General features: G+C 36.6%; 1 long non-coding RNA gene across 1 annotated transcript; it reads right to left on the bottom strand.

The window, feature by feature from the left end:
• Positions 1-4,162: 4,162 nt before the first annotated feature.
• On the bottom strand, positions 4,163-6,614 carry LOC138067713 (uncharacterized). Its single transcript, XR_011142093.1, has 2 exons — positions 6,504-6,614; positions 4,163-4,220 (listed from the first exon to the last, which is right to left on the bottom strand). It is a non-coding gene; the product is annotated as an uncharacterized lncRNA (long non-coding RNA).
• Between the last annotated feature and the right edge of the window lie 3,429 nt (positions 6,615-10,043).

The raw sequence follows: 10,043 nt of genomic DNA, 5'->3' as shown, positions 1-10,043 counted from the left end.
CAAGTATTTTAGAGCAGTGACTACTTCTAATTATGCTTCTACGCTACCCAGCTCATCGAACCTTCCTATTTGAAGTTTCTGAATTATATTATAAAAATGCAACCTGCCCTGGTTCCGCTTTTCATTGTAACAATATTCTAACTGTGATATTACTGATTTACTACCATACTTTGCACGTTATTGCTGTCTCTCTCACAAGACGTTATCATGCAAAACTGCTAGACTTTCTTTTATCTGACCAAAACTTCAAGGAAATGAAGAAAGATTGCTCTTCTTTGCCTTTATTTATTTATTTATTTGTTGTTAATAGGTGCTTTTCATTCACTAAAAGCTTTCCATCCTCTCACCCCCTTATCTTTTCCCTCATCTTTATACTTGTTCTCATCTAGAACAGGCTCTTTTGATGTTCTTTCACTACTTCAATCAGAATGAAGGTGGTGTTGACTTGGAGTTACTCACCCTCTTTGGCTTGGATGGCAGTTAATTTCTTGCTTTTATCCAGAATTTCACCACAGGCACCTCATTCTCCTCAGTCCATCTTCTGTGAACTTCTTTCTCCAGCGATCATCACTAGCACATTTTACCTCAAATGTGAACGTAAACAATGACCCTTGAACAGGAGAGAGCACAAAAGAGGGTGAGCACATGCAATGGTGAAAAAAATTAAATCTACTTCTTTCACGACTGTTTTTTATCTCTAAAACTGAAATGTAAAAGCTCTGGTTGCGGCCCACAGGCCACAGCTGGACAAAACATCCCCCTCCACAATGATAGCCATGACTGACACTTGCCTCAGTCAGAAAGAGATCCAAAGATTGCTTTTGTTTTAAGATGTTCTTTCAGCATTTTCTTTTTAGCTCAGAAATACAATAAATACAAACTAGAAGATCTCTTTTGTTTCCCCTGTGAAGCTTTTCCAGAACTATCACTTAAAATTTTTCATGAGAAAATGTCATTGTGTTTATTTTAATCTATACTTTTTATTCATTTGGGTCACTTTTTGCAAACACGATTTCTTCCTTGTTGTCAATTTAAATGCACTCCTTTTAGCACGCTGTCTTTTTTCTGAAACTGGTGTAGATTTGGACAGTTAGAAGGTGGAAAAGAAAAAGTGAGGAAGTAGCAAAAAGAGAGAGGCAGGCAAGAAACAGCAAACTGAAATTTTGAAATGTGTGTTGTTTTCTAAAAGGAACGTGGAAAGTAAAATTTTAATATATATTTCATTAGAAATTATACTTACTGGAAAAAATTAAAGAAAATTACAAACTTCTATTGTGATGGAGATATTTTTCTGTCACAAAACACATTGAAGAGCAATAATGATAACAAGTGTACAGAAAAACATTTCAAAGTTGTCAGCTTTTGCTTCTTGTTCTCTGTTTCTAAAGTTTCCCCTTCCCATCTCCTCCTGTAGCTTTCCTCCATGCACTCGCTCACTCGCTCCTTCTTTCTAGAAGTACCTTTACTCTTATGCTTCTCATTTCTATGAGCTTTTAGCAAACCACTCCGTATAATACTGCTCCACCACCTCTAATACTTTCCTGCTTCTCTTTGTTTTTATTCCTTCTTCCTCATTTCTTGGTGTGGATTTCCTCACTCCCTCAACTCAACAGCCATTCTTCTCTAGAGCCTCCTCTAACCACACACTCTGTAGCAATGCTGCAACCCTTTCCTGTTGGGACTGGCTTTCTGCTGTCACCTCTATTCCAGATCTGCTATTTATACCTTTGGGGAAGGACGCAAAAGGGAAAAGAAAGCTTTCTCTCCATCTGCAGTTCATTGATCTGTGCCTGCTCTTCTTCGAATTCAAGCCTATTCTGACAAAGTAGGCAGCAAGCAAAACATAGAAGTTGAACACTGCTGACAGATACTGGTGTGACATACCGGCTAGATGTGGGGTGACTCGAGCATAAGCTACTATAAGAGACAGTTAGATTAGCCTGCTCAGAAACCAGCACAAAGCCTCCGACAGCATGCTGCTACCAAGGATGATGCGAGCAGCACTGTTAGCAAAGGGAGATGCTTTGCATCACTGCACGCTTAGGCCCCGTTTGAGTGACAAGATCCACCTTTGCCACTTCCCAGCTAGAGCCACATGGCAGCAAATCTGAGCTTATACCACCTCATTAGCTAGGAAGTTAATTTCCAAGAGCAGCAATAGACTTGTCTGAGTTATAAGAGGGAACAAGAAGAAGTCTTTCATTTCCATGGTCAGTATGAATAGGAAAGCAGAATAAATTGGGATGCAAGAGTCTTCACTTTTCATGGTTCTTCTCCCTGCAGAGGATTTTCATTTTATATCTCATTTTAAGTAATAAGAGAGTCAATCTTGATGCCAATGATCGCAGGCTGGCAACTTGGGACCCACCTCAGTCAACGTCTCTTGGTACAGTACAAATAATAACTGATCGTCTTGGCAATATCCAAACTTCTAAGATAATTTTTGGAAATAGTATCACAGAGATTAAACGCTACTTCTAATTTTTTAATCAGTTTCTCATAGACAGCAATGCACAGGTGCCTTGACCTTAAACTTAGGTAATTATTATAATTAAAGAGCTAATACTCCATTCACAAATGTCTGCTGCACTCTCTCTATTGTCTAAAAACCATTATTCTACATGTAGTTCCTTTTTTGTTCCCTGCTTCTTTGGACCCCTTCCAAGACTTGCTCGCTTATTATTTAAAACTTTCTCAGTATGTTGGTATGTTGGTATTTTGTGCTCTGCATCTATGACTTATGGATCATTCCAGTTTTGGAGAGAGATTTTCTACATCCATTCACAGCCATTATTCATCCTATATACAGTAAATATAATACCCATCTAATCAATCATTACTGTTAACACACCGAATAAAACCATCGTTCCTTTATTATGTTAAGCAAATTAGTCAAATGAATGTTTTGTAAAACTTGCTGCCTTTTTCAGTCCTTTGGCTCCCAGCCTGTCTCACTCCTCCACCCCTTTCTTATTTCCTTTATTAGCAAGCATTACCCATATACCTCAGCTATATTTACAGGATTATTTGGTTTTACTAATTCTGTCACCAGAATGAGGTGACAGAAAATCTACGCAAATGAAAGTCTATGCAAACGAAAGATTTTTCAGTGTGGCTGCTAAACTGTATGCTTTTCCAACTCCAAATTTCTGTCCAAATTACTTTTAAATGGTTTTAGTGGGGGGAAGGTGCACACATTGAGGATTACAATATCTAAAATTGAAATTAAATATTTAAGAAAAAAAAGGTACTAATGAAAAGAAAGCAGTACATCTCTTCTGCCTCACCTTACAGGTCATCTGTAGATGTTGTAGAAGATCTGCAGAAGTAAGGCTGGTTCATTTCCTTCTTCTGCCAGAGGGGTTTTGAACCACACTTCCTGGAAGAATGTTTAACTACCATATAATAGAGTTTTTGTGTTCTGTGATAAAGACCCTCTCAATCTCTCCTGCTGGTGCTATTCCACTCGGTTTAATACACTTAAATATTCTGAGAGACAATGAAAATGACTCAATAACCTGAGATTTGGGGTACTCATGTGGAAAATGGGACCTCGGGTTCAAGTTCTTGCTTCAATAAATATCTAAATATTTTTAAACAAAGCAGAGGGACTTTAATGGGAAAAAAAACGAGAGAACCTAGACCAAAATATCACATAAAACAAAGGCCAAGGCACTCTCTTAGATAGTGGCAACTACTGAAGAGGAGACAGTATGAAGCTCAGATCTCCAACATATGAAGCACATCAAAAAGGATGAGGAGTCACTCATTTTGTGAAACTAGCTTGAACAACTGCTTTTTGGTTGAGAACTGTTCAGTGACTACATAGCAACCTTGCTAATAATTTTGGTGTGATAGGAAATGTATTTTAGGTTAAGAAACTTGCAAAATGTTCACCAAACACTAGTTATACCTCAGTTTGGGTAATCACAACAGTAGTTCTTTCATAGAAAAGAGCTTGGAGGAAGTAAGGAAGATACCTCTGCTAAACTATATCCTTATAGATTTGAGCTCAGTAGATTATTATAACAGAAAGTGGCTACCAATGTGGGATGGTAGGCAGGACAAAAACTGAAGAGAAAAGGAGACGTGAGTTATAAATATATACAACCTCTGTATCTGACTTGCATCTTTCTTGAAAAATGCGTATCAGTGCTCAGCATTTCTGTTACTGTTCTGCACAACAGGTAAAGGAAGAATATATCCTGAGATTCCATTTTCTGTGAAGTACAGATGAAAGCAGACAATGATTTTGTTACATAACCTGTAAACAATTTGCAAAATGTTATTTTGTAGCGTTTCTATGAAAAGACAACATACAGAGATCTGCTTTCCCCTCACAGGTTGAAGGCTTTGCTCAGTCAGATACTTAATAACATATCTAACTTAAAACACAAGTGCCATCTGCAAAGACACACATTTACATGGTTTGCTGCAAAAGAGCATAAATCAGTACCACTCTGTGACAGAAATAGTGCAAGTAACATCAAATCAGTCTGTTAAAAATTTACTTCTATCATGTTCCTGAATGCTTATCCCTCAAAGTGTGAGTACTTTTCTTTAAAAGATATCTCATATATTTTAAGAAATTATGGTTTCTTTTATTCATAAAGTGTTCATTAATTACAGCAAGCCAATATTGTCAGGAGAGATGCATCTGTTACTCTTAGGAGTCGCCAGGACAAATCCTGTTTTGGTGACGTCTGTCTTATTATTGTCCTAACGGAGCAAATGGCTGAAGACTGAGTTCTTTCTGATGTATATGTGTTATATATGCAATTAAATCTTGCTGTAGTGAAGAATCACTGACAGCAGAGATTATTTTAATGGATGTACAGTATTACTTTAAACTAAGTCTTCACCATCTGTTCATCTTAATTATAAATGCAAAACCAACATATCTTACATTAGCATCAGAAAATGGGGAAATATCAGTGATTGAAATGTCCATATATACTCTTTGTGCAATACTGCATGCATCTGTGCCATTTTTTGTCTCCCCTTCCAAGCACTACAAATTGGGAAGGGGGGAGGATAGTTCTTATTCTTCACAAATAATTTCCTGACATGGTTGAATATTTTTTCTGGCAAACAAGAATTCATTACAGAAGATTTCAGTATATTATGCCTCAGAATGCTTTCTAAAAGTATGTACTGCACTTGCACTCATCCTTCATTCTAGCTCTTTCTGGCTGCCTTAGTTCTTGCTTTATAAGCAGGGAAAATGTAAGAAAGAGCCAACACACTAATACCATCTAATAATGAGCAGAGAACAGGTAAAAGATATGCAGGAATATTCTGAGCTTAACCAAAAAGAGATATAATGAGGCAATAAAACACAAAAATTACAACTCTCTATTTCTGATGTATTCTGATATTGCTTTTTATGGACCAGGAGGACTGATGTTTGAGAAAATAACAAAACAAATGAGAGTGTAGCCTAGATGGTGGAAATCCACATCTATAACCTGCTCCAATTTGGTATCTTGCTAGTAGATGTTTAATCCTATAACGGTGCATTAGGATGGGAAGCAGCACTAAAATGGTTAAGACTGAGTCAAGTTTACTGAGTTTTAAATACTTTGCCATCCCCTTGCCAACTCAGATTATCTGGAAATTTATTGTGCTTTATGGGTGACCCAGTCAAGATTAGTAACCCAAATTTGAGAGTGTTTGATAAAGGATTCCTGACATATATCACCATTTGATGTATGGCTTGAGGCAAACTGATGAGCCAGAGAAAGCAATTTGTGTGTGTGCTAGCATCAGTGTGAGTGGGTTGCTCAAGGTAATGTGCTGCAGTATATCATAAAGTTCATATATATATCCTTATTCTGGATTTAGCAGCTTTCTGCAAATGTGGTTAACATTAGCTCTGATTAAAGGCTCTTATATGTTATTCTGTAGGTAGTACAATAACAATAACACAAATAGATTTATTTGATGCTGTAATGTAAGATAAAATTTGATTTATAACTATATTTGAGTTTTAAACTAATATAATCCCACTGAAATCAGCAACAGCATAACATTGAAGAAAAATAGTGATACACCAGGCCTCAGATTCCCAACTCCTGGTTCTTTTGAGAGATTCAGACCTTTGCAGCATTGGAATTTGTGACACTATAAATCAGTTTGCTTTTCTGCCATAGGTCCAACACTATAAACAAAAATAAGGCTGGAGCTAACTCATTACATACTACTCTCTCCCCTCTGGCCAAGTTTCCATATACTTCTGGTTCTACCTCTTGCACTCACAGTATAAGGACCAGATGGCATCCAGTCATTTTCACTGGGAAACTCTGGTCCCAGTTCCAGTTGCAAAATACTTTCCAGACTTGTGCTGAAATTAGGATTTTGTTTTCTCAGTCAATCTAGACATGGTTCAGGGTGACTGGAGAAGAATAGGTATGCTTACAAGATTATGGCTCAGAATGAAGGGAAATTTAGGGAAAATGCTAAGCTAGTATCTTGCAAGACGCTAATTTGTGCCAAAAACTTACGTAAACAACTAGTGAGATTTTATCACTCTCAAATTTTCAAACTACAGCTCATCAAACATCACAGTCAACTTCTAAGTCGTCTTGCAGCCAGCTCCGATTCAGACACATCCATCCTGAGGTAATCTGTATTACATAAATATATGAGAAGCAAAATGATGATATGGTTCTGCGCTTGACATATAAGAAAATATGTGTAGAGCAGTCTAACTCCAAACTGAAGAGATGAGATTAGCAGACAAACCCTTTTTGCAGATTCTTAGCACTAAGTGATAAACACTTCAAAGAGATGACTTGTTTTGTGTGGTTAAGGACAATTAAACTCATGCTGTATCACTTGCAAGTGCCTAGGACTACAGTATAAAGAAAAATTCCTATGCAAGTCTTTAAATATATTAGTGAAAATATGTCTGGAGAGGTATTCCCCAACAGTTTTTTTTACTTTGAAAGATGCCAGGAAAAACACCACAAATCATTAATGCTAATAATTTGTACTAGTGAGATGTGTGTGGCCTTACATTGCATCATCTTACATAACAATACCAAATATTAAAATCAAAAACGTTTTGTAGTAAACAGCACTTTTACTGATTGCACATGATTATGTTAAGCAGCTTCTTCTAACAGTGTCACAGAGGTGATTTAATAGCTCCTATAACTAATCTTCCCAGATGACCTCTCCCCTTTGCTGATGAAGCCTATTCAAAACCTACTACCCTTTGCTCATTTTACCGTCTTGCATTTCTGAACGTTCTGATCATGAATGTGGTTGGCAAAATTCTTCTTTCCTTGGAACAAATTTTCTGTGGACACATCTTCTCACCTAAATGAGTGGAGTACAAAGGAAACTTGTTCTTAACACTGTTCTCATTCTTCTTATTATTTACCTGAAACCACTACTTCATTAACAAGTACCAGAAATCACTGATCAGATATCTGTATAGAGTACTGCATTTTCCATGTTCTTTTCTTCAGCTTTGAAGCAAAATATGGCTCTGAGAAGGAAAATCACACAGCTTATTTTCATAACTGGAACATGGAAAAACACTGAAAAGAAAACATTGAAAGGAGAAAGATAACTTAAAAATCCTATTCCATCCTATTCAAATAATGTAAAGAAAAATTCATATATGAAAACAAATATATGTGCATTCAAAACACACAGAATGCTAAAACAAACCACTGATACTAACAGTCAACTTTGAAAAAACAACCTGGAGGAGATTTAAAAAAAAAACAAGTCAAATCATTACTGCTGGAATAGGAGGAAATTCAAAGTTACTATCAAGGTCAAAAAAGGCAAAGAGGAGAGAAGTAAGAATTCCCTATGAGAAATCTAGATGTAATAATAAATGGATCCCCTAGGACCTGCAAGCAGGTTGCCACAAGCAAACACAAATCCCTAGGGGGCAGTACATAATTAACAATTTGAGGATGCAGCCATTGTCACAAAGAAAGGGACTGCTAACCAAAAATCGTGAGCCAGCATTTTGTTTTCAGAGCAGCTTGCTGATTACACTATAAACTCATATCACTTGCCCTTATATAATAATGAACTACTTTCTATCACAAATATTTTCCTCTAGGATCATTAAGTTTTCTAGTAAAATGCAGGAATTGCAGAATGCATGGACAATGACTACACAGAATGAAAGACAAGCAGTAAAACAATCCTGTTTTGGGGGGTGGGGGAAGAGGTAGAAAGAAGAAGAAATAAGCATCAAAATCAGCTTGATTATAAAGGTAAAGTAACATTTGAGTTTTTATAGATATAAAATATATTTTTTATATATAGTTATTTTTCCATAATTTGCATAAGAGAAAGCTGCTATTGAGTCTACCAAATTAAGTATTGACACATTAAGATCTTTTAGATTCACCTCTAGGATTGAATGATTGTTCATATGACAGGGGAAATGAGTTAAATTTGTATTTTTGTTTCTAGATAAATAATGCAATAGCTACGATCTGCCTGCCTGCTGCAGCTAACAGAGAAGCACCTTTATTCTTCAGTGCTAAACTGAGAGACAGAGGTCAGAGCAAGCTCAAAAAAGAACGAGACAGTACCTGTGCTATATAGGAGAGTCATTCAGTAAAGCCCTGATTTCACATTTTCAAAAACATAGGTGCCAGAATGCAGTTCCCTTGTGACCCAGTAACGTTAATGGGAGTCTGCACCTTGTATGTATGGCTGCAAGTGTTGACCATGTTTGCTTTTATTCCTTGGGAATGCCAATATCACAGGAATTCTGGGTATCCCTATTATACAGCACTAGACCCACCAGACACGAACACTCATTTGTAATTTCCAGCTACTCTTTCTGATCCAGGAACAAATTAGAGTTGATAAATAATGTTTATGTACTCTCATACTAAAACCATATTTTATTTTGGAGGTAGAAAGTAAGAAAGAAAATGATTGCAAATGGACAAGGTTTTATCTTTTCTGTGCCATTTCTTTGTGGATACTGAGGACAAATACCTTCCTCTAATAGTTTCAACCCAAACCTTCCAATTGCATTCTCTTAACATGGGGCTTCACACAAAAGTGCTATCCTACCGCGAAGACTGCCATATTAAAGCCACTCCTGGAAACTTCACATAAAACATCAGCTTTACAGACATGAGAACTAAAGTTAAAATCTCTGAGACATCAGGATAAATATGAATTACTCACAGGACAAAGTGTTTTCTTGTTCTCTGAGGAAGTCCATTACAAAACTCAACAAAAAACAACAACAAAAAAAGTATATTTTAATTAAAATACTGAGACAATCAAGGCTCCTGTGATTAAGTAACACTTCCTCTGCTCCACTGTAGTTACATATGAGAATCTTTCAATCCCTATAAGGATATGGTGTCTGGTACACTTAAAGGCCTTCTTTAAGGCTATTTCATATTTTTTCATTCTCAATGTTAAGATTCTGGGTAACTTTTTTTTTTTTTTAAAATCACGTGTGGTCAAAGCTCACACCCAGGTAAGGTGTAAAATGAAACACCTGACTATGTGCTAACTTAACCCCCTCATCACCTGTTGAAAAACCTGTAAGTGGTCACACCTGAGCTCTGTCCTTTAAACTCATCAGCAATTACCTGAACTGGGCGTTACCTTGTATTTATTATCAAACAGGTTGTAAAATCAGCATTGCCAATTTATGAGAGAATCTGTTCTTCCAAAAGAAAAATTTTCCTTAAGAACAAAAATTATGCATTTTCAAACTTTCCAAAAGAAGGGGCAGAGAAGTTAATTTTGCTATAGTCAAAATATTTTGAAAATTTCAAAACAAAATACAATCAAAACTTTGAGAGATTACCAGGGCTTCCAGGTTGCCAGCTCTGCAGCAGAGAGCCCAGAATCCTTAAGAATCTCAGCTTATGTCTTGCTAGGAATTCCTCAGAACTGATGCACGATGTTTTGGTTGACTTTAGGCCAGATTTTTTAAATGCAAATTTGTTTCATTTCCACATACCAAAGCTGTTGTACTTCATATGGGATTCAATAGAAGCACCATGACTGTTCCTGCCTCTAAGATGAACCTAAGG

The sequence above is a fragment of the Struthio camelus genome, chromosome 6 (genome assembly GCF_040807025.1).
Source record: "Struthio camelus isolate bStrCam1 chromosome 6, bStrCam1.hap1, whole genome shotgun sequence".
NCBI classification, from domain to species: Eukaryota; Metazoa; Chordata; class Aves; order Struthioniformes; family Struthionidae; genus Struthio; species Struthio camelus.
The sequence above is the reverse complement of the archived record's forward strand: the minus strand, read 5'-3'. Positions and strand labels throughout refer to the sequence as shown.